Raw genomic sequence first — 22,344 nt, forward strand, 5'->3', positions numbered from 1 at the left:
TTAGTATACCAGAAAATAGTGGCGCACCAGGCAGTGCGCCATTAGTATGTCAAACGGTGCGCCATTACTATGCCTCCCAGGGGCCGTATTTACCTTGTGCTCTGGGTTACTAATGGCGCACTACCAGATAATGCACCACTAGTGTGTTTATTGCAGTGCGCCACTAAAGTGCAGTGTGGTGCGCCACTAGTTTGAATATTAGGAATTTTTTCTTTTTCTTTTCTGATATTTGCACACGTTACAAAATATTTTACTGCACGGAATATAGACAACACAACATATAAATAGCAGATTCATCGAATGCAATAGAAGATTAGTCTCCGAATACAATTCATCATATTAGTCTCCGAATTCAAAAGACCGAACAAAGTTAGAACATTACAATTCTCGAGACCACGAGTAGCGAGTTTGTCTTCACATTACAAGTCGATGTCGATCATCTAAACTACCATCACATAGAAGAGAGCTGCGGTCATCACGATGAGCATCATTGCGATGAAACTGGTCTTCATCCGGTTCCTCCTCCGCTCCCTCCTCTCTCCCGCTAGATAGCGCGCGTATCTAGCTTCCACCTCCGCCCTAGTGGTGTACCCTTTGTAACTGTTACCGCGGGAATGGTGAACCTATCTCCGACACTCCTCCCAGTCGTCGTAGACTCCGGGAACCTTACCCTTGTACATGACATACGACGGCATCTCTATGCACTAGCCAAACAAAATGTTAGTAGCAATTCACAGACAATACATAAGCAATATATAAGTATGCAACAAAAGGATCGGAAGAGAAAAGCAACACATTAATAGCACGATTCATGGTCCTACTAATAAATAGCATCGATTACATATAAGTTGAACGACTGTCCAAACCAAAGAGACATACAAGTTCATTAAAGTTTAATTACAACATGAACTAATCGATATTTCAGAACTACATAGCATCACTACTTTCGACTCGACTCAGGGACCGGACCATGGATGAAGCTGTCGTCTGTCGTGATGGTCATGAAATCGCGGGCGTTGTCAGCCTGCATTCGTAGCGTTGTTTCTATCTCACTGTTGGACGGTTGATATCTGAGGTAGAACTGCCCCGAGGTACGAAGGACATCTTGATGGATGATTTCTGCAAACTCCGACTGGATGCAAAAGAATTCTTGTCTGATGTCCGCGTCCTGGATTGCCGACAAGCTTGCGGCCCAATCTTTGAGATTATTTGGTAGCAGGAGGTGATTATGGTCCCGTACGATCGCCCGCATGTGATGGAGGGAGTAGTAGGCATCCTTCTGACCGCCAGGCGGCTGCTTGACGCAGGGGAACATCGTATTGTGGGTGAACACGTGCTTGCCGTACCTACGAATTGGCCTGCTGAAGGTGCCTCTAGATCTAGCGTAGCCGGGGAGAACATCATCAAGAACTTTCTTGATATTTGTGTAGTCTTTCTTCGACTGACGGTCTGAGTCCAAATACATGGCCATGTAATATTTCGGGCTTAAGAGGATGAGTGTGCAATGTGTGTCAATGCACAAAACACAGAATGTTATAAAAAAAGAACGATCGAAATCTAAGAAATCATATGTTATTGGGCGGTGAGGGGATGACTTACTCGGGAAAGCAAGGCACGAGGAAGTTATCCTTATCTGGGTTTGCCAGAATGATGCCTTCGAGGTATGAACTCATGACTTGTCGGTCCCCAGCCCTGCCCAAGATCTTGGCACGCATGTAGAATGGGTCGACTGTCACGATGTATGGGGTCTTGTCTCTAATGATCCGCATCTCCATACTCAACAAAATAGCCGAACGAAGGTGTAGTGCAGCAGACGAAGGGTAAGCATAGCGAAGATGTCATCAAACCGCAGGACGATCATACCCCCGATGGCGCTATCCACAAAGCCCTTGCCCTCTGGCACCTTGGCCATGAAAACCGGGTATGCCACATCATTCTCTCAGAGACACCGCTTCTCCAAAGAAAGAACACTGTCATGCAGACTCCGCATAACACCGATTGCAGCATTGAGAAGATTAGTCGGTAGCATCGGCCTACCCGCCACATGCACCCTCCTCAAGATATCCTTAGGTGAAGGTGGCCCGTCCTGAGCACGGATTGTACTCGGTGCCGGCTGGCTCGCACCCTTGTTACTCTTTCTTTTCCGTCCCTTCTTCTTCTGCTGTAATGGGATCGAGTTCTGCTCACAGACAGCCTTCTTGAGTGTGTTGGGGCTGATAATATTTCACACCTCAGCTATCTGAGGCTCGGTGAAGGCGGCAGCTGGAGGCGTCTCCTGAGAACTGAACGCCAGACGACACCTGTTGCAACCGAGTTTCTCCGCGGTACCAGCTAGATCGTCTTTTGCAGGGTTGGGTTCTTGAGAAGGAGGCCCCAAGAATTCGTCACCGTACCCATGTTCGTTGAAGTACTTACCGACCCTGGTAAATGTACCGTCGTCACCGTCCGGATCCTGTACCATATGCATGTCTGGATCCTGTGCTATATGCATGTCCGGCATGTCCGGTAGGGTTGCGGGGGTCTTTCCATGGCTTGGCGCCGGCACGACTGGCGGTGTTGTCTGTGGGGTGGTGTCCTCCGCCCCCAAACGAATCTGGCTCTTCGGCCAAAGCATGGGCCAGCTTATGCAGGCGCTGAGGGTCATCACATCATCTTCGTCGGCCCATGGGGTCGATATGGAGGTAATATGTCGTCGAAGCCCGGCAGCACCCGAACCAGTTGAACCCTATAAACGGTGGGTGGCATCTGATTACCGTGGAACACGCGGCTGCCCGGTTGAACGATTCTTCCCTTGGCGACATCGACCAACTCGTCGTTCACGAAGTGCAGGAGAGTGCACGGAACGTCGGCGGCGCCCTGCGAAAACATGTAGGGCGTCAGGGATGCCTAGTCAAAGGCAAGGAGATGAAGTCATCGGCCGAGAGGCTTAATTATTTACCATGATGGCGTCGAGCTCGGCTAATGTCAAGGCACCGCCAACGGCGGGCGCGCAAGTGACAGAGGGGCCACTTGCTGCCGAGGTGACGGCCGGCGTATTCTTCCCACTCCCGGGTGCATTAATCTGCAATGCCGGCACCGCCGCGGGATATACCAATGGCGCCTCCGCCGGAGACACCAATGGCGCTGCCAGCGCGTTGCACGAGTTGCTGCCCGTGAAGCTGGGAATCGGGGGCGGCCCCTGTTGGCCGCCCGCAATCCACGCCTGCAGCCCAGAAACCAAGGTAGGCATAATGGCGGTGATCGTCGCTCCCAGTTGGTCTCGCACTTGCTCTTCGACGATCTCCGGAATCCGCGCCACTTGTTCCTTGAGTTGTTGAACATCACGCTCCTAGCTTTCCGAGCTGGTCTTTCTCTCCTTTCGCCCAGCGGTATAGTACTTCGACCATTTCGTGGACAAGCCTTTGCCGGCCACACGACCAGCTGATGACGGCTTACTGAGCTTATCCTTGTTTTTCATTACGTTAAACGCCCTATTTAAAGGGGTGTCAAAACGGGAGCTCTGAGACGACCCCGCGCTACTGCTTTTAGTGTCCTGCGGAAGGAACGTGAACCATTTAGAAAATTGGCTTCATTAATTAGAATGCAACCATACAGAGCTAATTACGTGGGGGTGTATTCCTTACCAGAACACGCTCAAGCGCCTTGGTCTTCGGATCCGTGGTAAGCTCCTTGGTTACCGGGTCCACCTTGTACCGGGCCCTGACATAGTTCCTGGTCTGCTTGTCACGGTATTTCTCGAAGAGGGGCGGTAGGCCTTGGTCGGCACGCTCCGCATCCTCCTTGTCCCATATAGGTTCCGCCACTCTGTAACCGCCGGAACCGAGTTTGTGGGCCCCTAAGTTCAAGTCCTGCATCTCTTTCCTCCACTAACTTGATTCCACGGTTGCGTCGCTCTCACACTTGATATTGAACTCCAGGTAGTCATCTTCGCTGATCGAAGGAGGTTTCTCCTTGATCTTCTCATAGCTATCACCTTTTCAATCATTCTCTTCACCGCGGCTCTCCAAGTAGCCAGGGTCGTGCTCATCTTTGTGAGGGCAGCACTGTTCACTTTATTCCATGCGAGGCTTGTGTTTGCGAAGTCACCGGGGAACTTGTATCGTTCGTGCAGCTTCGTGAAGAGGAGGTTGCGCAAATTCCCTCAGTCATGATGCCTTAGGTTCTCGGTGTTGATCGAGACGGTGCTTTGGGGAATGCACCCGAGGTGTCCCCTGTACCCCTTGACTATTTCTTTGGGCGCCGTTGGATGCCCCTCGGAGGACACTTCAGTAAATTCCTCCTTGACGGTGCCAAGCACGTTCGGGCGCCGGTCCTTCCGCTGCCTCTTCAGTTGGCTGCCATCTGTGCATGCGCTGCCATCATCAGTGGTGTCATCCTCGGTGGCACCATCAGTGGTGTCTTCCCCGACGCCACTAGGGGTTGTGTACTCAGGATCGGTGTCTTCCGCGGCGTCCTCATAGCGGTGAGGTTCTTCCTCCATCTCCTGGGACAGCTCCCAGAATGCCTTGCCCGAACCGCCAGCCTCATCGTTGTGGGCCATGTTTCACTCTAAATAGGGAAAAAGTTTGGTCAAAAAGTTGGTTATTGTCAAGGAACAAGATCATGGTCTCATCATTTAGGGTTTGTCGACACCGAGGCATCCTAAAAGCTAAGCTTTTATCATTTAGGGTTTTCGACGCCGAGGCACCCTAAAAGCCTAAGCTTTCATCATTTTGGTTTTATCGACACCGAGGCACCCTAAAAGCCAAGGTTTTATCATTTAGGGTTTTTCGATGCTATGGCCCCTGAATGCTAAGTTAAGTTTTCATCATTTAGGGTTTATCGATGCTGAGGCACCCTAGGTTGACTGATATATATGGGTATCTTCTAATAATATACCCTATCAAGAAAAGGGAAGGAGAATTCTAAGTTGGGCCTAATCCCTTGGCTCTATTGCCACCCATGTGTTTAATGCACCAAGAATAAAGGGGCAGTTGATTCTACTTAATTAAGTACTAAGATACCCCGGGCCATGCATTAGTCGCAAGTACCCCATATGTCCTATTTTTAGCAAAGCCATGCTAAAATTCACAAAAAATTTTAGCATGACCTTTGCTGAAAATAGGACAAATGGAGTACCCGAATTTGTCGGAACAGAAGTTAATTGACATTCCAGCAAACTCAAGGGCCTCTCGGGGTACCTGCAAAATCATTATCCCAGGTGGACAAGGCAATGTGCTACTCGCTTAAATCTCTGTCCAATGCTCTTTACAAGACAAACAACAGGTTGCAAAGCCCAGTGTTAAAAAAAGGCCTCCATCACAACATGGAAAATACGTTGGCCTGTGAAGAGGTGAAACAATATATGCATCTCCAGGTAGTATCATTCAACATTTTGGACAAACCACTACAAGCAATACTGTATCAGATACAAACAGTTGGCACTCACATGCGTATACCACAGCTGCAAAGAGATCACAAAAAATGTGGAGCAGCCACTTCTTTTAGTGATGGCCTTGTTTGATTTGGTACTACTGCTACTATGAAATGGCACCCGTTCTTAACACGAGTAGTGAATGAGCAGCAAAAATAAAGCACGGGCGCCTCGTAAAAAAAGAGAAATGTGCTCCCAGTAGAGACTTCGAATTCTAGCAAGTGTAAGTTGCACAAAGTGCTGTCTACACACTTAATTGACAAAGCATCAAGTTCAGTGCGCTGCCTACACTAATAATAATAATAAGCAATCACTTGACTCATAGCAAGTTGCGAAATTTGATAGTCGCAAAACTAAACGGAACGTAGATGAAAAATCAATGCAGATGTGAGCGTCGAGAGACGCAAGTAGTCTCCTTGTGGTTTTAAGTGATTTGAGAAGGTGCTATCTGCAGCATATATAGTTGTACACAATCTGCAGCAGAGCAGAGGGGGTGCAGTGCAGATCAAGAGCTACCTCCTACTGATCAAACGGTTTTACTTCTTGGAACATGCACAATCTAATGGATGAAATCCTTGCAGCTACAGACACTAGTGTCCAAGCCTGTAAGGATAGTTTGCCTCCCGCCCAAAAAAGAGAAGAACAACACAAGTGATCAACAGACGAAATTTAGTGCATATTCTTTGTACCTGTATATAGAACTGCAAACCCAAACTCGGCATCTATGTATGCATCCAGTTCTTTCTCCAAACCAGAGGAGTAGATAGACAAAAAGAAAAAGTTTTGATTGATTCATTCTGACCTCACCTATCCCTACTCATCATCATCATATTTTTATGTACCGCATCGGCCCTATGCTACCCACAGGGCCACAAACTCAACTAGATTATAGGCAGACTAGACCAAACCCCACAACAAGGAAAAAAAGAAACACCAGCACCAACGAGAGTCACCAAATAGAATACACAGGGAGGGAGGGAGGGCACGCTTCCCGTGCATTTTTCGAACTTTTTGCCTCGGAAGAAGAAGAAAAACTGCTCCACGAACCAACCGTCAAAATCGCAGTACTTTGATTCAGCAAAAATACGTCCTACTCTACAAGGCTGGTCCGCGAGGAGCGCCGCGGGAGCGGCAGGGTGGACGCGGCCAGCGTGGGCGGTACGCGAAGGCGAGCGGGTGAGCGAGGGGTCTACAGCGCTAGGGACAAGGGGAAACAGAAGAGAGGAAGCGAGGGGAGCTCACCATGGAGGCACACGAAGGCCCGGTAGTGGATTAGGAGCAGCAGGCCGGCCGGACTTGAAGGAGAGGCGGCGGAATCCAAGGTGGAAGAAGGGATCGGTGGCGGGTTCGCGGTGCTCCTCGGCTCGGCTCCGATCCGGTTCGTCGACGTATCCGACAGAGATGACGTAGACGCTTGTGCTGGACTTCTCCGGCCTGCTTCGGTGCTCGACGGCGTTGAGATGGAGACGCGTCGGGGTGGGGTCGGAGGGGGAGGAAGGGGAGGATGGGGAGGGAGGCGGCGGGGGTGCGGGGGCGACGGCGCAGTGGATCGGGGCAGCGACGCGCAGTGGGGGGGCTGAGAGAGATGTGAGATTGGGGATCGGGGATTCGGGATTTTAGTGGGGGGAGGGATAGCAATGGCGCGCCACCTAGCAGTGCGCCATTAGTAAAAAAAATTTGGATAGCAATGGCGCACCACCTAGCGGTGCGCCATTAGTAATTTTTTTCTAATATTTTGCTATTTTAATATTTTCCCTCTCTTCTTCTAATGTGTTGGTCTTTTTTTTCTAATATCTTGCTATTTATATATTTGAGGGGTTACAAGTACGGTTCAATGTCAGTCTTTTTCCTAATATTTTGCTATTTTAATTTTTTTCCTCTTTTGTTCTAGTGTGTCGGCCTTTTTTTCCTAATATTTTGCTATTGGGGGGGGGGGGGCAAAAGTATGGTGTGATGTCGGTATTTTTTCCCTAATATTTGACTACTTCATATTTTTTGCCTCTTTTGTTCTAATATGTCAGTTTTTTTCTAATATTTTGCTATTTATATTTTTTCCTTCTTCTTTCCTAATATTTGCTATATTATATTATTTTCCTATTTTGTTCTAATATCATCAAATTTGAAAAAATATTCATGAATTCAAAAAGTGCCTATGAAATTTACAAGAATAAATATAAATAAAAATTTGTATATCAATGGCGCACCTCATTCGGGTGCGCCATAAATACCTTCATAGCAATGGCGCACCCTCCCCTGGTGCGCCATTACTAACTGTTTTTTGGATTTTTAGTTGCATGTAATAATTTTTTAGAAAATGACGATCAAATTTGAAAACACCATTTATGAATGTGGAAAAATATCATCAGATTTCAAAACATTTATGAAAAAAAATATGAATATGAAAGCATTTATGAATATGAAAAAATATCCTCAAATTTGTTATTTGAATTTTTTTGGATTTTTAGTTCATCTAATAATTTTTTAGAAAACATTTATGAATATGAAAAAATATCATCAGATTTCAAAATATTCAGGAATTCAAAAAGTGCCGCCCATTTCCATAGGTCGAAATACAATCGAGAAATGAAGACTATGATTTAAATACAATCGATCTTAGCTAGCTATATTTTCACAATCTTCTTGCCCTTCTTTTTCGCAAATGGAGTTCTTCTGTTGAATGGACGTCCTTTAGGTATGGTGGTCCTGCTTCTTCTTGTGGTGTATGGCACTTCATCGTTGCCGTCATGTTCCATCTTCGGGTCGCCGTACTTGTCGAAGTCTTGCTCATTGGCGACTCCATCCATTCCGATGATCTTCCTTTTGCCTCTCCTCACGACAACACGACTGGGCTTTGACGGGTCGGTAATGAAGAAGCATTGGTCCACTTGGGAAGCCAGTACCCATGGCTCATTTTCCGCGGTGATGTTTGCGCCCGTGGTCTTGGATTTGGCTTCGGGTATAACCATGGTGGTGAAATACCGGTCTTCTTTTATGACGCTCTTGGCCCATCTGACACGGAACATCAGGACCTTCTCTCCAGCATAGCTCAGCTCCCAGATCTCCTCGATCATTCCGTAGTATCTGTCCTTGTCATTACCGGTGTAGGATTCCATCGTTACCCCGAAGTTCTGATAACCATCGCTCTTCATGTCCTCTCTCTCGGTGTAGAATGTGTAGCCGTAGATATCGTACGCCTCATAGGTCATCAGGTTGTGCTTGATGCCCTATGACAAGGCGAATATGTGTTTTTATTCCACGGAAGAATCCTCATGTAAAGGGTACAACAGAAGCTTCTCCTTGAACCAACGCGTGAAACATGAGTTGTGCTCTTTGATTATATCTCCGTCTGTCCTCTGTTGGCCTCGGTCATTGTACGTCTTCTCAATAAAGGTTTTGTGCTCTACCACCCAAGGATCGACCACGTCTATGTGTTGCAGGGCGACTAGCTTTGCTCTTTCAAATTTGGCGAGTCAACCCTCGAAGTCGACATGCATTTTGCGGCGACCATCGTGGTGACCCCATCTAGCGAGCCTACCGAGGTGCCTGTTGACGGGCAGACCAACAGGGTTCTCGATGCCTAGATTATTCATGCAGTAGGAGATGCACTCTTCGGTCAGAAAGCCCCTGGCTATGCTTCCCTCTAGACATGACATGTTGCGAATGTATCCTTTGATGACACCATTCATCCTTTCGAACGGCATCATGATGTGCAGGAACGTCGGCCCGAGTTGGATGATATCCTCCATGATATGGACCAGTAGATGCACCATAACATCGAAGAATGCGGGCGGGAAGTACATCTCAAGCTCGGATAGTATCACCACGATCTCTTCCTGTAGCCTTCTGAGTTGCCTCATGCCAACCGACTTCTGAGAGATGACATCGAAAAAGTTGCATAGGCCAAATAACGTTTCACGGACGTGCGCGTCCATGATCCCACGGATTGCAACTGGAAGTATCTGCGTCATCAACACATCACAGTCATGAGACTTCATCCCGCTGAACTTCTGCTTCGCTGAGTCTAGGTATCTGTTTATCTTCCCCGCGTAACCGTAAGGAAGTTTTACTCCTACGAGGCAGGTGAAAAACTGCTCGATCTCCTCCTGACTTAGAGTGAAGCACGCGGGAGGGTAGTCATTTCCGGTCTTCTTGGCCTTTTTGGCTTTGCGACGACTTTCCGTGTCCTCCTTCGCCTCATCATCATCATCATTAGCGTGAAGCTCCTCCCTGATGCCCATTGATTTCAAGTCTGCCCTTGCTTTCGACCCATCTTTGGTCCTCTGTGGCATGTTGAGCAGGGTACCAAGTAGACTCTCGCACACGTTCTTCGTGATATGCATGACATCAAGGCTATGAGGCACACGATGGATCTTCCAATACGACAAGTTCCAGAAAACAGACCTCGTTTTCCATACCTTCAGCAACGGTTCTGGCGCCTTTCGCTTCTTTCCCGGCTCTGGGCACTCTTTCCAATTTTTCAACAGCTCGTCTATTTCCTCGCCACTCCTCGTACGCGGACATCTTCGGGGTTCGGTTTCACCATCGAACAGATCCTTGCGTTTTCTCCATGGGTCATCCTCGTGAAGCCACCTTCGATGTCCCATGAACACGGTTTTCGAAGATCCGGGATCTCTATCTAGCTGGCGATACGTTGTGTCATCCATGCACCTGACGCATCCAGAAAATCCGTGGACCACCTGCCTCGCGAGATATCCGTAACCGAGATAGTCGTGCACCGTCGTGAGCAGTGCGGCTCTCATAGGGAAATATTCTTTCTCTTCGGCATCCCACGTATTGGTTGGCGTTTTCCACAGCGTGTCTAGCTCCTCTTTCAGCAGCCCTAGATACAGATTGATGTCGTTCCCTGGTTGTTTTAGCCCTTCAATTAGCATACTCATGTGAATGTACTTCCTCTTCATGTACAACCAGGGGGGGAAGTTGTACATCCACACAAACACTGGCCAGGTGCTATGTGTGCTTCTTTGGCTGCGAAACGGATTGACTCCATCGGTGCACGCGCCCAGCACGATGTTCCTTGGATCGTCCCCAAATTCTGGGTGTTCGAAGTTCAACGCTTGCCACTGGCTCGCATCCTTAGGGTGACTCAGCATCTTGTCTTTTTTATTTATCTCCGGATCATTTCCGTCATCTTCTCACTTCTTCTCCTCCCTATCCGCGTGTCAATGTAGGAGCTTTGCTAGCTTAGGCTCTGCGAAATACCGCTGCATACGAGGAGTGATCGGAAAGTACCAAACCACTTTTTGAGGAGCTTTCTTCCTCTTCTTGTATCGAGTGACGCTGCACACCGGCCATATGGTAGACTCCGCGTGCTCGTACCGATAAATGATGCAATTGTTCATGCACACATGGTATTTCACGTGCGTTAAATCCAGAGGACACAGGATTTTCTTCGCCTCCTCGAAACTGGTCGGTCACTTGTTCCCCTTGGGAAGACGTTCGTGCCAGAATGACATGTTCTCGTCGAAGCATGCGTCGGTCATTTTGTGTTTTACCTTCATCTCCAGAGCCATGAGCGTTACTTTCAGGTGGGTATCCTCGGGCCTACATCCTTCATACAATGCAGTAACTGCGTCTATCTCCAATTGATCTAGCTTGGTTTTCTCTCGGGCGGCAGCTCTTGCGTTATCCATCTGCTTGAGAAGCAGCTCTTGAATATGAGGGTCCTGTACCCAGCCCATCAATGGTCCATCGTCGTCTGCCCCGACAACTTCATCTTCATGATCATGCCCTTCGTCTTGATCTTCCTCATCATCATGTCCGGCATCTTCTACATGATGATTGTGTACAGCATCACCGTCGTGATCATCTCCTGGAGATTCTTCGTCTTCTCGCCCGCCCTTGCCGCGGTGGTTGTCTTGCTGCCCTTCCTCATTTCTTGCCCGGCCCCCATGGACGACTTCATAGTCATATTCATCACCTTGCCACCGATAGCCATCCATGAAACCATGCAAGAGCAGGTGGTCCCGCACCTATCCGGAATCCGAGTCCGTAATAAGGCTCTTCAGCTTGCATCTTCGACACAAACATCTTATCTCCGTCTCGTTCTTTTGAAGCATCTTGGCCTTCGCGGAGCTCAAAAACCTATTCACGATGCCTTCGGTCATCGAGCGGACCATGGTCGCCTGCGGGGTAGAGCAAAATGATATTTTAGAACCAAGAAAAAATTTGGCATGACTTTGCCTAAAAATAGGACCAAAAAGAATGCATAGTGCCAAATTCTCGCCGAAACGGAAATGAATCAACATTCCGGCAAAATATTGGCAACTATCGCATTTCAAATACCGGTACATGCAAACACAAACATATATGCAACACCGCAAACATATGCAACACCACAAACATACGTAGATCTAGCTAGGCCATAAAAAGTGCATGTGCACGTTGTTGGAGGGAGAAAAAAGTAGATCTACAACATAAAGAAAGCTTTCCCCTTACTTACCTATCAAAAAAGGTAATTTAACCACTTAATTTGGGTGAATCTATGGTGCAAATGAGGTGAGGAGGAGGAGGCAGCCGGGACAAGCTTGGAGGAGGAGGTGGAGAGAATGAAGTGGGGAAAGTGAGTGAGGTAGGTGGCAGTCCAAAATATCTAGCTGGTCTCGGGTTACTAATGGCGCACCACCTAAAAATGCGCCATTAGTAACCCTGGTTACTAATGGCGCACCTGTAACGTGGTGCGCCATTACTAGTTTTGCAAAAAAAATATAATTGTTAGTAGTGGTGCACCGTGGTTGTCGTGCGCCATTACTAGTTTGAATTAGTAATGGCGCACTGTATCCAGGTGCGCCATTACTAGTTTTGAAAAAAAATTAAAAAAAATGTTAGTAGTGGCGCACAGAGTGTGTGGTGCGCCATTACTAGTTAAAACTAGTAATGGCGCACTGAGCCCTGGTGCGCCATTAATAGTTTTGGAAAAATAAAAAAAAATAAAATTTGTTAGTAATGGAGCACCGTGTGCCTGGTGCGCCATTAGTAATGAGGACACTAATGGCGCACCTGTATCTGGTGCACCACTGCTATATAGCAGTGGCGCACCACATACATGGTGCGCCATTAATGTCCATATTAGCTACAACCCTTTTCCTAGTAGTGAAAAACTTATATAGTTGACACAATCATATAGAACATCATAGCACACCGAACTTGCATACAAAAATTTCACGCAAGCGGCACAATCAGGGTGGAAGCAGTGGATCACTACGGGTAGTGCTATGTTGAAACCAACGAACTCGTACATAATGGTTCATCATCTTTATCAATGACGGGGAAATGTCTTGAATGTTGTGCAAAGAAAACAAACAAACAACACAATAAGTTCTGCTAGCACATTAAGTTGACGTACAACCCTTTCTAAAAAAAGTTCAGGTACAAAAATAGAACAGGTCATAAACAAATATACTGGCAGATCAGTGCTTCACACCCATAGCTCGGATTTAACTAGTATCTGACAAGATTCAGTTGTTACCTCAAGTTAAAGCACATCCAAGCAGCCAGTCCTGCCTCTTCTCCCAATGAAGCAGTGGCCTCCGCCGCGCGATGGAGTTGGCCATGTGCCATCCATCATTCCGAGCAACACGGGGGAAGTCTGATGTTGAATCCAGTAATGGACATTGTCGACAGACCTTGGCACTAGCGGCAGCGGCAGGACTTCGATTGATGGATTGGCCACTTCTTTGACATGCATGGACACTCGATACAGGTACATCCCTAACCTGGTCCGTGGCGGCCTTGGTGGCGATGAATAGTACAACCCCGATTCCTGCATCGATATCTCAACACCATTCACCTTCGTTATGGTGGACGGCTTCTTCATCCATGCCATAACTGTCAGAGCCCAGCTGTCTGGAGGAACAAACATACTTAGGATCTCACCTCCAAGGTTGTTGATAAGCTCATTCATGGACTCTCTATTCCAAGATGCCGAGGCATGTCATGGAAGTTAAGCTTTGTTAAAAACTCAAGATCAGAGGGCACTGAGCCCCATCCTGGGTGCCACCGATCAAAGCTCACCAGTGTGCCATCGCAGAACAAACACCGGGAAGATTTGAACACACGACTGCAGTCAAAAGTTGTCCGGAACTTGATGAAGAAATCAGCTGGTGGCAGATGGATTTCGATGAGCAAGTCACCTATTTGGATGTCATGCGCAATGCCAAGAGCTTTGACAAGGTCGTCCAGCGAGACGGGAGGCCGGTCGCCGTTGATGGTTACCATCAGCACTTTGCCGGCAAACTGGTCATCAAGCGCCACCATGCCAGTGTTGAGCAACAACACGCAACGCCCGAAGGTAGGACGAATCTCAGGATCTCCGGCTCGGAGATCTGTGTTGACCGGCAACATGATAGTGCGCTTGAGTAGAGGGAGTACATGAGGGGGATTTGGGGGATCTGGAGATTCCGTAGGTGGGGGAGGGACGGGAGATTGGGGATGAAAAGGTAGCATGAATTTCGAACACAAGCCAATATGCTCTCGGCGCACAAGCGCACGAAAACTCCGGTGGAGCCCACATGTCGACCTAAGAGTCCTTATTCTTTCTTTTCTTGAGAGCCCGACCATTTTTTTGAGGATGTTTTGAGTGCCCGGCCTGAGAGTTAGGTTTGACCTGTTTGGCATTGCGTTACTACTCGGCCCATATTCATCGACACCTCACTAGCCCAAACAAGTGTACATCATTGAGAAGACACTGAGCTCAAATTATAACTTGAAAAAAGGAGATATACTCTGAACACTAGAGAATGGTGATGCCCTCATTTAGCCCACCAGCAGTTCGAGAAAATAAACTGTTCGAAACAACTATATATACAACATTCAAACACTGACTAGTGACTACTACTGACATAAACAACAAGACACGATAGTTCATAAGAAGTCTTGCTACACCACCAAAACACACCCATCTGCAGCACTCAGACTCTCGTGATCCAGATGAGAATGACATTCTAAATAGAGGCAAGTATTACATAGTAAGAGTGACATAGATGAGGATGACCAAATGACAAGGAATATGCATAACAAAAGGGAGAAGTATCGATCCAGAACAAGCAGCAAAGACAAGAAGTCATTCGAAGAGGGATGATCCAACACCATCATAATTTGTAGCCCCGCTTCGTCCACCAGTAATCCAGAGACACCAGTACTCCATCCTTTCGACACAATAGCCCAATTACGTATCAACCTGAAGGCTTGAACCACATCACTGCTTGTCGGACTTGACACATCCAAGGATCAAAGTTAATCCAGATGCCTTTGTCATTCTCACCTTCTTTTGGCTGCAGGCAGTATCGTTGACAATCAGGGGAGTTTGCTCCCGAACTCCTAGGGCTCTCCATGTAGACACAGTTTTCCATAGCAAATAAAGCCTCTCTGCCATCAAGGTCCTTGCCAACGGTGATCTCCTGGTTTATCGGATAATTGAGTCCGAGAAACAGAGAGTGTGAAGCAAGGCTGTTTACCCACCTCCAACTCAATAATCCTGAAGGCCCCAACAAGCTGTTATCATGCTCGCAGACGTAACAGCCACTGTCCGGATACTCACGTATTTCACGGTCCTTGTACACAGTGGGTTTTTTTTGCAATATAACTTTTCCGGCTCATGTGTGAGAATGATCATAATTCTTTTGCCGTCGTCTGATCGAGTGATGAACCAGTTGTGCTTCCTTGTTTTTGGCAAAGGTGGTGTGATTAGAAAGGGCAGTAACTATAAGGACACTGCATTATATCAAAAAGGACAAGCATTGTTAATGTAAGATCAGCATTGTTCAGAGTATGAGTAGGATAATGCAAGAAACAACATCGATATGTCCCTGTTGGAACTGAGAGGGAAATACAGGGAAATGTATACTGGGTTCAAAAATATAAAATTGCCATGCATGGTTATACTCATGTTATCTCACAACCAATTCTTCACAGGAAACTACCATGTCATGCATGTTATGTACTCATGTTCTGTCCTAACAAATAAATTCTCAAGGAAACTAACAGACCATGCATTGTCATATACTCATGTTATGTGGGAATCTTTTTGTGAGGATATGATTCTAGCCATTGATTGCTGAAGGGCGAATATAGGTATGTACACGTGGTAAGCATTACAGGATTTCACTACTTCCAAATATAGAGTTCTCCATATGCACATTTACTTCCCTAATGTATGGTTAGATGAAACCAACAGTGTGATGCATGTTTCTACATCATGGAAATGAGGAAACTAACATGGCCATTGATATAGACTCATATTTAGTAGTATATATATTACTATAAAATAAGAAAAATATTCATATCTTCCTAACCGTTTGATTATTCAAGGGAACAAATTGGCTATAATGACATGGTCACAATCGCATGAATTAACTCATTCCAAATATAGCTGATTTACGACGTCTCTAATACATTGCCATAGTTCTAATCAAATTCTGCTCAAACAGGGATATGCCAATCATCACAAAAAGTTCAAATAGTGTCATGGCGTTATCATTAACATTAGACGAAAACAACTTACATGCGCCATCCTAGCAATACGTGGTGCCATCTGCTTTGTCGATTGCGTAGATGATGCCATTGTGTTCACTAGCATCACAGAAGTGTGTATCAGCTTTGACAATCCAATGCAAGGTGAGTTGTCTCCATCTAAAGAAGGCACCAGCGGAAAGATAGGCGAGTCCACGGTCGAACATGGCAATTAGCTTGAAGTCTGCGTAATTCCCATCTTGTGTGGGGACTTGGCAGATTACAATCTTCTGCAAAAAAAGGGTGCATCCAACTGACGACGTAATTTAGATGACTTGGACCGCCATGGTAAAACCCTATATAATACAATGTAGGAAGAATAATCTCATGGGAGGTGTGGAAGTTCACAAGCACCAAATTTTTCCGGTCTTCTCTGACGACAACCATCCAGTGGGAGTTCATGCTGACCTAGTACATACCTGCCAAGAAGTTTCGGGTGATGGCGATCAGATCGAAGTCGAGGGAAATGATGTATGGCGACCCACTACATACCCGCAAAGAAGTTTCGGCTAATGGAGGTCGGATTAAAGTCGAGGGGCACATGTACGCCTCCGTATCATGGTGAGCAAATCTCGCAAGACCAGATAGCAGCAAGCAGGGTGTCTTGAAAAAGCTTAGGCCTCGCTTTGACGATGGTCGTGTGCATGTCCCTCGAGCATGCAGCCAGTCGCACGGTGCCGAACATATCCATACACGAACAACAGAGGTCGAGGATGTCACTGGGGAGATTGCTCCAATCACTGCTCATATGGATGCTGCACGGATCATGTTCGACCATGGTGGAGTTTGGAAGGTGAGGTTTTTAGGGGCTTGATTTACGGGGGAGAAGGCTCTCGGTGCTGGAGTGACTGGCAAGGGAATAGTGGTACCGGGGGAGGTGAGGGAGGCGAGGGTACGCGGGGGCACAGTGAGATGATGAAGAGTGACCTCATGATCTCCAGCGAGATGGAGATGGAGATGGAGTGGTGCTAGGGGAGAGGCAGATGAGGCGAGGCATGCTATACAGCGGCGGTGACAGTCACTACATGTGCACAAGGTGAGGCTGACTTTGGTAACCCAACATGCCGTCTAGACTGGTGTCACCTGCTACCTCTTGAGCACTGCGTTGGTTTTCCCCGTAGAGGAAGGGATGATGCAACAAAGTAGCGTAAGTATTTCCCTCAGTTTTTGAGAACCAAGGTATCAATCCAGTAGGAGCCTATGCGTGAGTCCCTCGCACCTGCACAAAACAAATAAATCCTCGCAACCAACACGATAAGGGGTTGTCAATCCCTACACGGCCACTTACGAGAGTGAGATATGATAGATATGATAAGATAATATTTTTGGTTTTTTTGTGATAAAGATGCAAAGTAAAATAAAAGCAAAGTAAAAAGCAAAGGAAATAACTAAGTAGTAGGAGATTAATATGATGAAGATAGACCCGGGGCCATAGGTTTCACTAGTGACTTCTCTCGAGAGGATAAGTATTCTACGGTGGGTGAACAAATTAATGTTGAGCAATTGACAAAATTGAGCATAATTATGAGAATATCTAGGCATGATCATGTATATAGGCATCACGACTGAGACAAGTAGACCGACTCCTGCCTGCATCTACTACTATTACTCCACTCATCGACCGCTATCCAGCGTGCATCTAGAGTATTAAGTTAATGAAAACAGAGTAACGCCTTAAGCAAGATGACATGATGTAGAGGGATAAACTCATGCAATATTATGAAAACCCCATCTTTTTATCCTCGATGGCAACAATACAATGCGTGCCTTGCTGCCCCTCCTGTCACTGGGAAAGGACACGGCAAGATTGAACCCAAAGTTAAGCACTTCTCCCATTGCAAGAAAGATCAATCTAGTAGGAGAAACCAAACTAATAATTCGAAGAGACTTGCAAAGATAACCAATCATACATAAAAGAATTCAGAGAAGATTCAAATATTGTTCATAGATAGAATTGATCATAAACCCACAATTCGTCGGTCTCAACAAACACACCGCAAAAAGAAGATTACATCGAATAGTTCTCCACAAGAGAGGGGGATAACATTGTATTGAGATCCAAAAAGAGAGAAGAAGCCATCTAGCTACTAACTATGGACCCGTAGGTCCGAGGTGAACTACTCACAGTTCATCGGAGGGGCTATGGTGTTGATGTAGAAGCCCTCCGTGATCGATGCCCCCTCCGGCGGAGCTCCAGAACAGACCCCAAGATGGGATCTCATGGATACAGAAAGTTGCGGCGGTGCAATTAGGTTTTTGGCTCTGTATCTGATCGTTTGGGGGTACGCAGGTATATATAGGAGGAAGGAGTACATCGGTGGAGCAACAGGGGGGCCACGAGGGTGGAGGGCGCACCTGGGGGGGAGGGGGTAGGCGCGCCCCCTACCTCGTGGCCTCCTCTTTTGTGTCTTGACGTAGGGTCCAAGTCTCCTGGGTCTTGTTCGTCGAGAAAATCACGTTCCTGAAGGTTTCATTCCATTAGGACTCCGTTTGATATTCCTTTTCTTTGAAACCCTAAAACAGGCAAAAAACAACAATTCTGGGCTGGGCCTCTAGTTAATAGGTTAGTCCGAAAAATAATATAAAAGTGGATAATAAAGCCCAATAATGTCCAAAACAGTAGATAATATAGCATGGAGCAATCAAAAATTATAGATACGTTGGAGACGTATCAAGCATCCCCAAGCTTAATTCCTGCTCGTCCTCGAGTAGGTAAATGATAAAAAATAGAATTTTTGATGCAGAGTTCTACTTGGCATGATTTTAATGCAATTCTTCTTAATTGTGGTTTGAATATTCAGATCCGAAAGATTCAAGAAAAAAGTTTATATTGACATAAAAATAATAATACTTGAAGCATACTAACAAAGCAATTATGTCTTCTCAAAATAACATGGCCAAAGAAAGTTCATCCCTACAAAATCATATAGTTTAGTCATGTTTCATTTTCGTCACACAAGAGTGCTCTCATCATGCACAACCCCGATGACAAGCCAAGCAATTGTTTCATACTTTAGTAATCGCAAACCTATAAACTTTCACGCAATATATGAGCGCGAGCCATGGACATAGCACTATGGGTGGAATAGAATATAATGAGGGGGGTTATGTGGAGAAGACAAAAAAGGAGAAAGTCTCACATCAACGAGGCTAATCAATGGGCTATGGAGATGCCCACCGATTGATGTTAATGCAAGGAGTAGGGATTGCCATGCAACGGATGCACTAGATCTATAAATGTATGAAAGCTCAACAAAAGAAACTAAGTGGGTGTGCATCCAATTTGCTTGCTCACAAAGACCTAGGGCACTTGAGGAGGCCCATTGTTGGAATATACAAGCCAAGTTCTATAATGAAAATTCCCACTAGTATATGAAAGTGACAAAACAAGAGACTCTCTATCATGAAGATTATGGTGCTACTTTGAAGCACAAGTGTGGCAAAGGATAGTAACATTGTCCCTTCTCTCTTTTTCTCTCATTTTTTGGGCCTTCTCTTTTTTATGGCCTTTCTCTTCCCTTTTTTTGGGCCTTTTTTATGGCATTTCTTTTTTTGTAATTTCTTACTTGGGACAATGCTCTAGAAAATGATGATCATCACACTTCTATTTATTTACAACTCAATGATTACAACTCGATACTAGAACAAACTATGACTCTATATGAATGCCTCCGACGGTGTACCGGGATATCCAATGAACCAAGAGTGACATGTATGAAATAATTATGAATGGTGGCTTTCCCACAAATACTATGTCAACTACATGATCATGCTAAGCAATATGGCAATAATGAATGTGCCATGATAAACGGAATGGTGGAAAGTTGCATGGCAATATATCTCGGAATGGCTATGGAAATGCCATAATAGGTAGGTATGGTGGCTGTTTTGAGGAAGATATAAGGAGGTTTATGTGTGAAAGAGCGTATCATATCACGGGGTTTGGATGCACCGGCGAAGTTTGCGCCAACTCTCAATGTGACAAAGGGCAATGCACGGTACCAAAGAGGCTAGCAAGGATGGAAGGGTGAGAGTGTGTATAATCCATGGACTCAACATTAGTCATAAAAACTCACATACTTATTGCAAAAATCTACAAGTCATCAAAAACCTCGGCACTACGCGCATGCTCCTAGGGGGATAGATTGGTAGGAAAACACCATCGCTCATCCCCGACTGCCACTCATAAGGAGGACAATCAAATAACACCTCATGTTTCAAATTTGTTACATAACGTTTTCCATACGTGCATGCTACGGGACTTGCAAACTTCAACGCAAGCATTTCTCAATTTCACAACTACTCAACTAGCACGACTTTGATATTATTACCTCCATATCCCAGAACAATCATCAAGCATCAAACTTCTCTTAGTATTCAAAACACTCATAAGAAAATTTTACTAATCTTGAATACCTAGCATATTAGGATTTTAAGAAAATTACCATGCTATTTAAGACTCTCAAAATAATCTAAGTGAAGCATGAGAGATCAATAGTATCTATAAAACAAATCCACCACCTTGCTCTAAAAGATATAAGTGAAGTACAAGAGCAAAACTATATAACTCAAAAGATATAAGCGAAGCACATAGAGTATTCTAACAAATTCCAAATAATGTATGGCTCTCTAAAAAGGTGTGTACTGCAAGGATGATTGTGGTAAACTAAAAAGTAAAGACTCAAATCATACAAGACGCTCCAAGAAAACACATATCATGTGGCGAATAAAAATATAGCTCCAAGTAAAGTTACCGATAGAAGTAGACGAAAAGAGGGGATGCCTTCCGGGGCATCCCCAAGCTTTGGCTTTTAGGTGTCCTTAGATTATCTTGGGGGTGCCATGTGCATCCCCAAGCTTAGGCTCTTGCCACTCCTTGTTCCATAATCCATCAAATCTTTACTCAAAACTTGAAAACTTCACAACACAAAACTCAAAGTAGAAAATCTTGCAAGCTCCGTTAGCGAAAGAAAACAAAATGCCACTTCAAGGTACTGTAATGAACTCATTATTTATTTATATTGGTGTTAAACCTACTGTATTCCAACTTCTCTATGGTTTATAAACTATTTTACTAGCCATAGATTCATCAAAATAAGCAAACAACACACGAAAAACAGAATCTGTCAAAAATAGAACATTCTGTAGTAATCTGTAGCTAGCGCAAGATCTCGAACTCCAACAATTCTAAACTAAATTTCTGGACGTGAGGAATTTATCTATTAATCATCTGCAAAAAGAATTAACTAAATATCACTTTCCAAATAAAAATGGCAGCAGTTCTCGTAAGCGCTAAAGTTTCTGTTTTTTACAGCAAGTGTAACAAGACTTTCCCCAAGTCTTCGCAACGGTTCTACTTGGCACAAACACTAATTAAACACAGAAAAACACAACCAAAACATATCCTATATAAATTATTTATTACTAAACAGGAGCAAAAAGCAAGGAATAAAAATAAAACTGGGTTGCCTCCCAACAAGCGCTATTGTTTAACGCCCCTACCTAGGCATAACAAGCAAGGATAGATCTAGGTATTGCCATCTTTGGTTTTCAACTTTTTAGCGGAATCTAGCTCGAATCCGGGAGGTTCTTTACGTTTCCCTTCATATTCTGAAATTTTTAGATCTAATGAATACAACCGCTTATTACAAAGGGTAATCAACATATTCATGCGGTGAATATTTCCACTAATGTTCTTAAGAGGTTCAAGATACTTCTGTAAAATTTTAGTAACTTCACAAATTTTTTCAAAAACATGCGTCTCTTTCTGAGTAGGATGAGGTCCCTTTTGTTGATGTAGTGTTCCCACTATACCTTCTATAATTTCAAGCACAATATGGGGATCGATTTCAATAAAATTGCCTTTGGCAACACAATCCAAGAGTTGTGTATGAGACATATTTAATCCAACATAAAAATTGCGAAGCAAAATTCTCAGGTTTATTTCAGAGGTACAATTACGATAAGACTCCATTATTCTCAACCATGCATCTTTTAAGTTTTCTCCTAGCCTTTGTTTGAAGTGAAATATTTCGAACTCATGGGACAACGTTGAAGATAAGGGACTAGCCATAACGACAAGCAAACGAACTAACGCACAAGCGAACAAAAAGCAAGCGGGCAAAAAGAGGCAAATAGAGAAAGAGAGGGAGGATAGAGAGAGAGGGCGAATAAAACGGCAAGGGTAAAGTGGGGGAGAGGAAAACGAGAGGCAAATGGAAAATAATGTAATGCGGGAGATAAGGGTATGTGATGGGTACTTGGTATATTGAATTTTGCGTAGACCACCCCGGCAACGGTGCCAGAAATCTTTCTTGCTACCTCTTGAGCACTGCGTTGGTTTTCCCCGAAGAGGAAGGGATGATGCAGCAAAGTAGCGTAAGTATTTTCCTCAGTTTTTGAGA

General features: G+C 45.3%; 1 long non-coding RNA gene across 2 annotated transcripts; it reads right to left on the minus strand.

Annotated features, from left to right (window-relative positions):
* Nucleotides 1–279: 279 nt before the first annotated feature.
* Nucleotides 280–6,977, minus strand: LOC147959364 (uncharacterized). 2 transcript variants are annotated; one of them, XR_015611315.1, is made up of 2 exons: nt 6,656–6,977; nt 280–697 (listed from the first exon to the last, which is right to left on the minus strand). It is a non-coding gene; the product is annotated as an uncharacterized LOC147959364 (long non-coding RNA). The 2 variants fall into 2 exon arrangements; XR_015611316.1 differs by having other exon boundaries at nt 280–704.
* Nucleotides 6,978–22,344: the final 15,367 nt, after the last annotated feature.

The sequence above is a fragment of the Triticum urartu genome, chromosome 7A (genome assembly GCF_056163025.1).
Source record: "Triticum urartu cultivar PI428250 chromosome 7A, HENAU_Tu73, whole genome shotgun sequence".
Classification (NCBI taxonomy): Eukaryota; Viridiplantae; Streptophyta; class Magnoliopsida; order Poales; family Poaceae; genus Triticum; species Triticum urartu.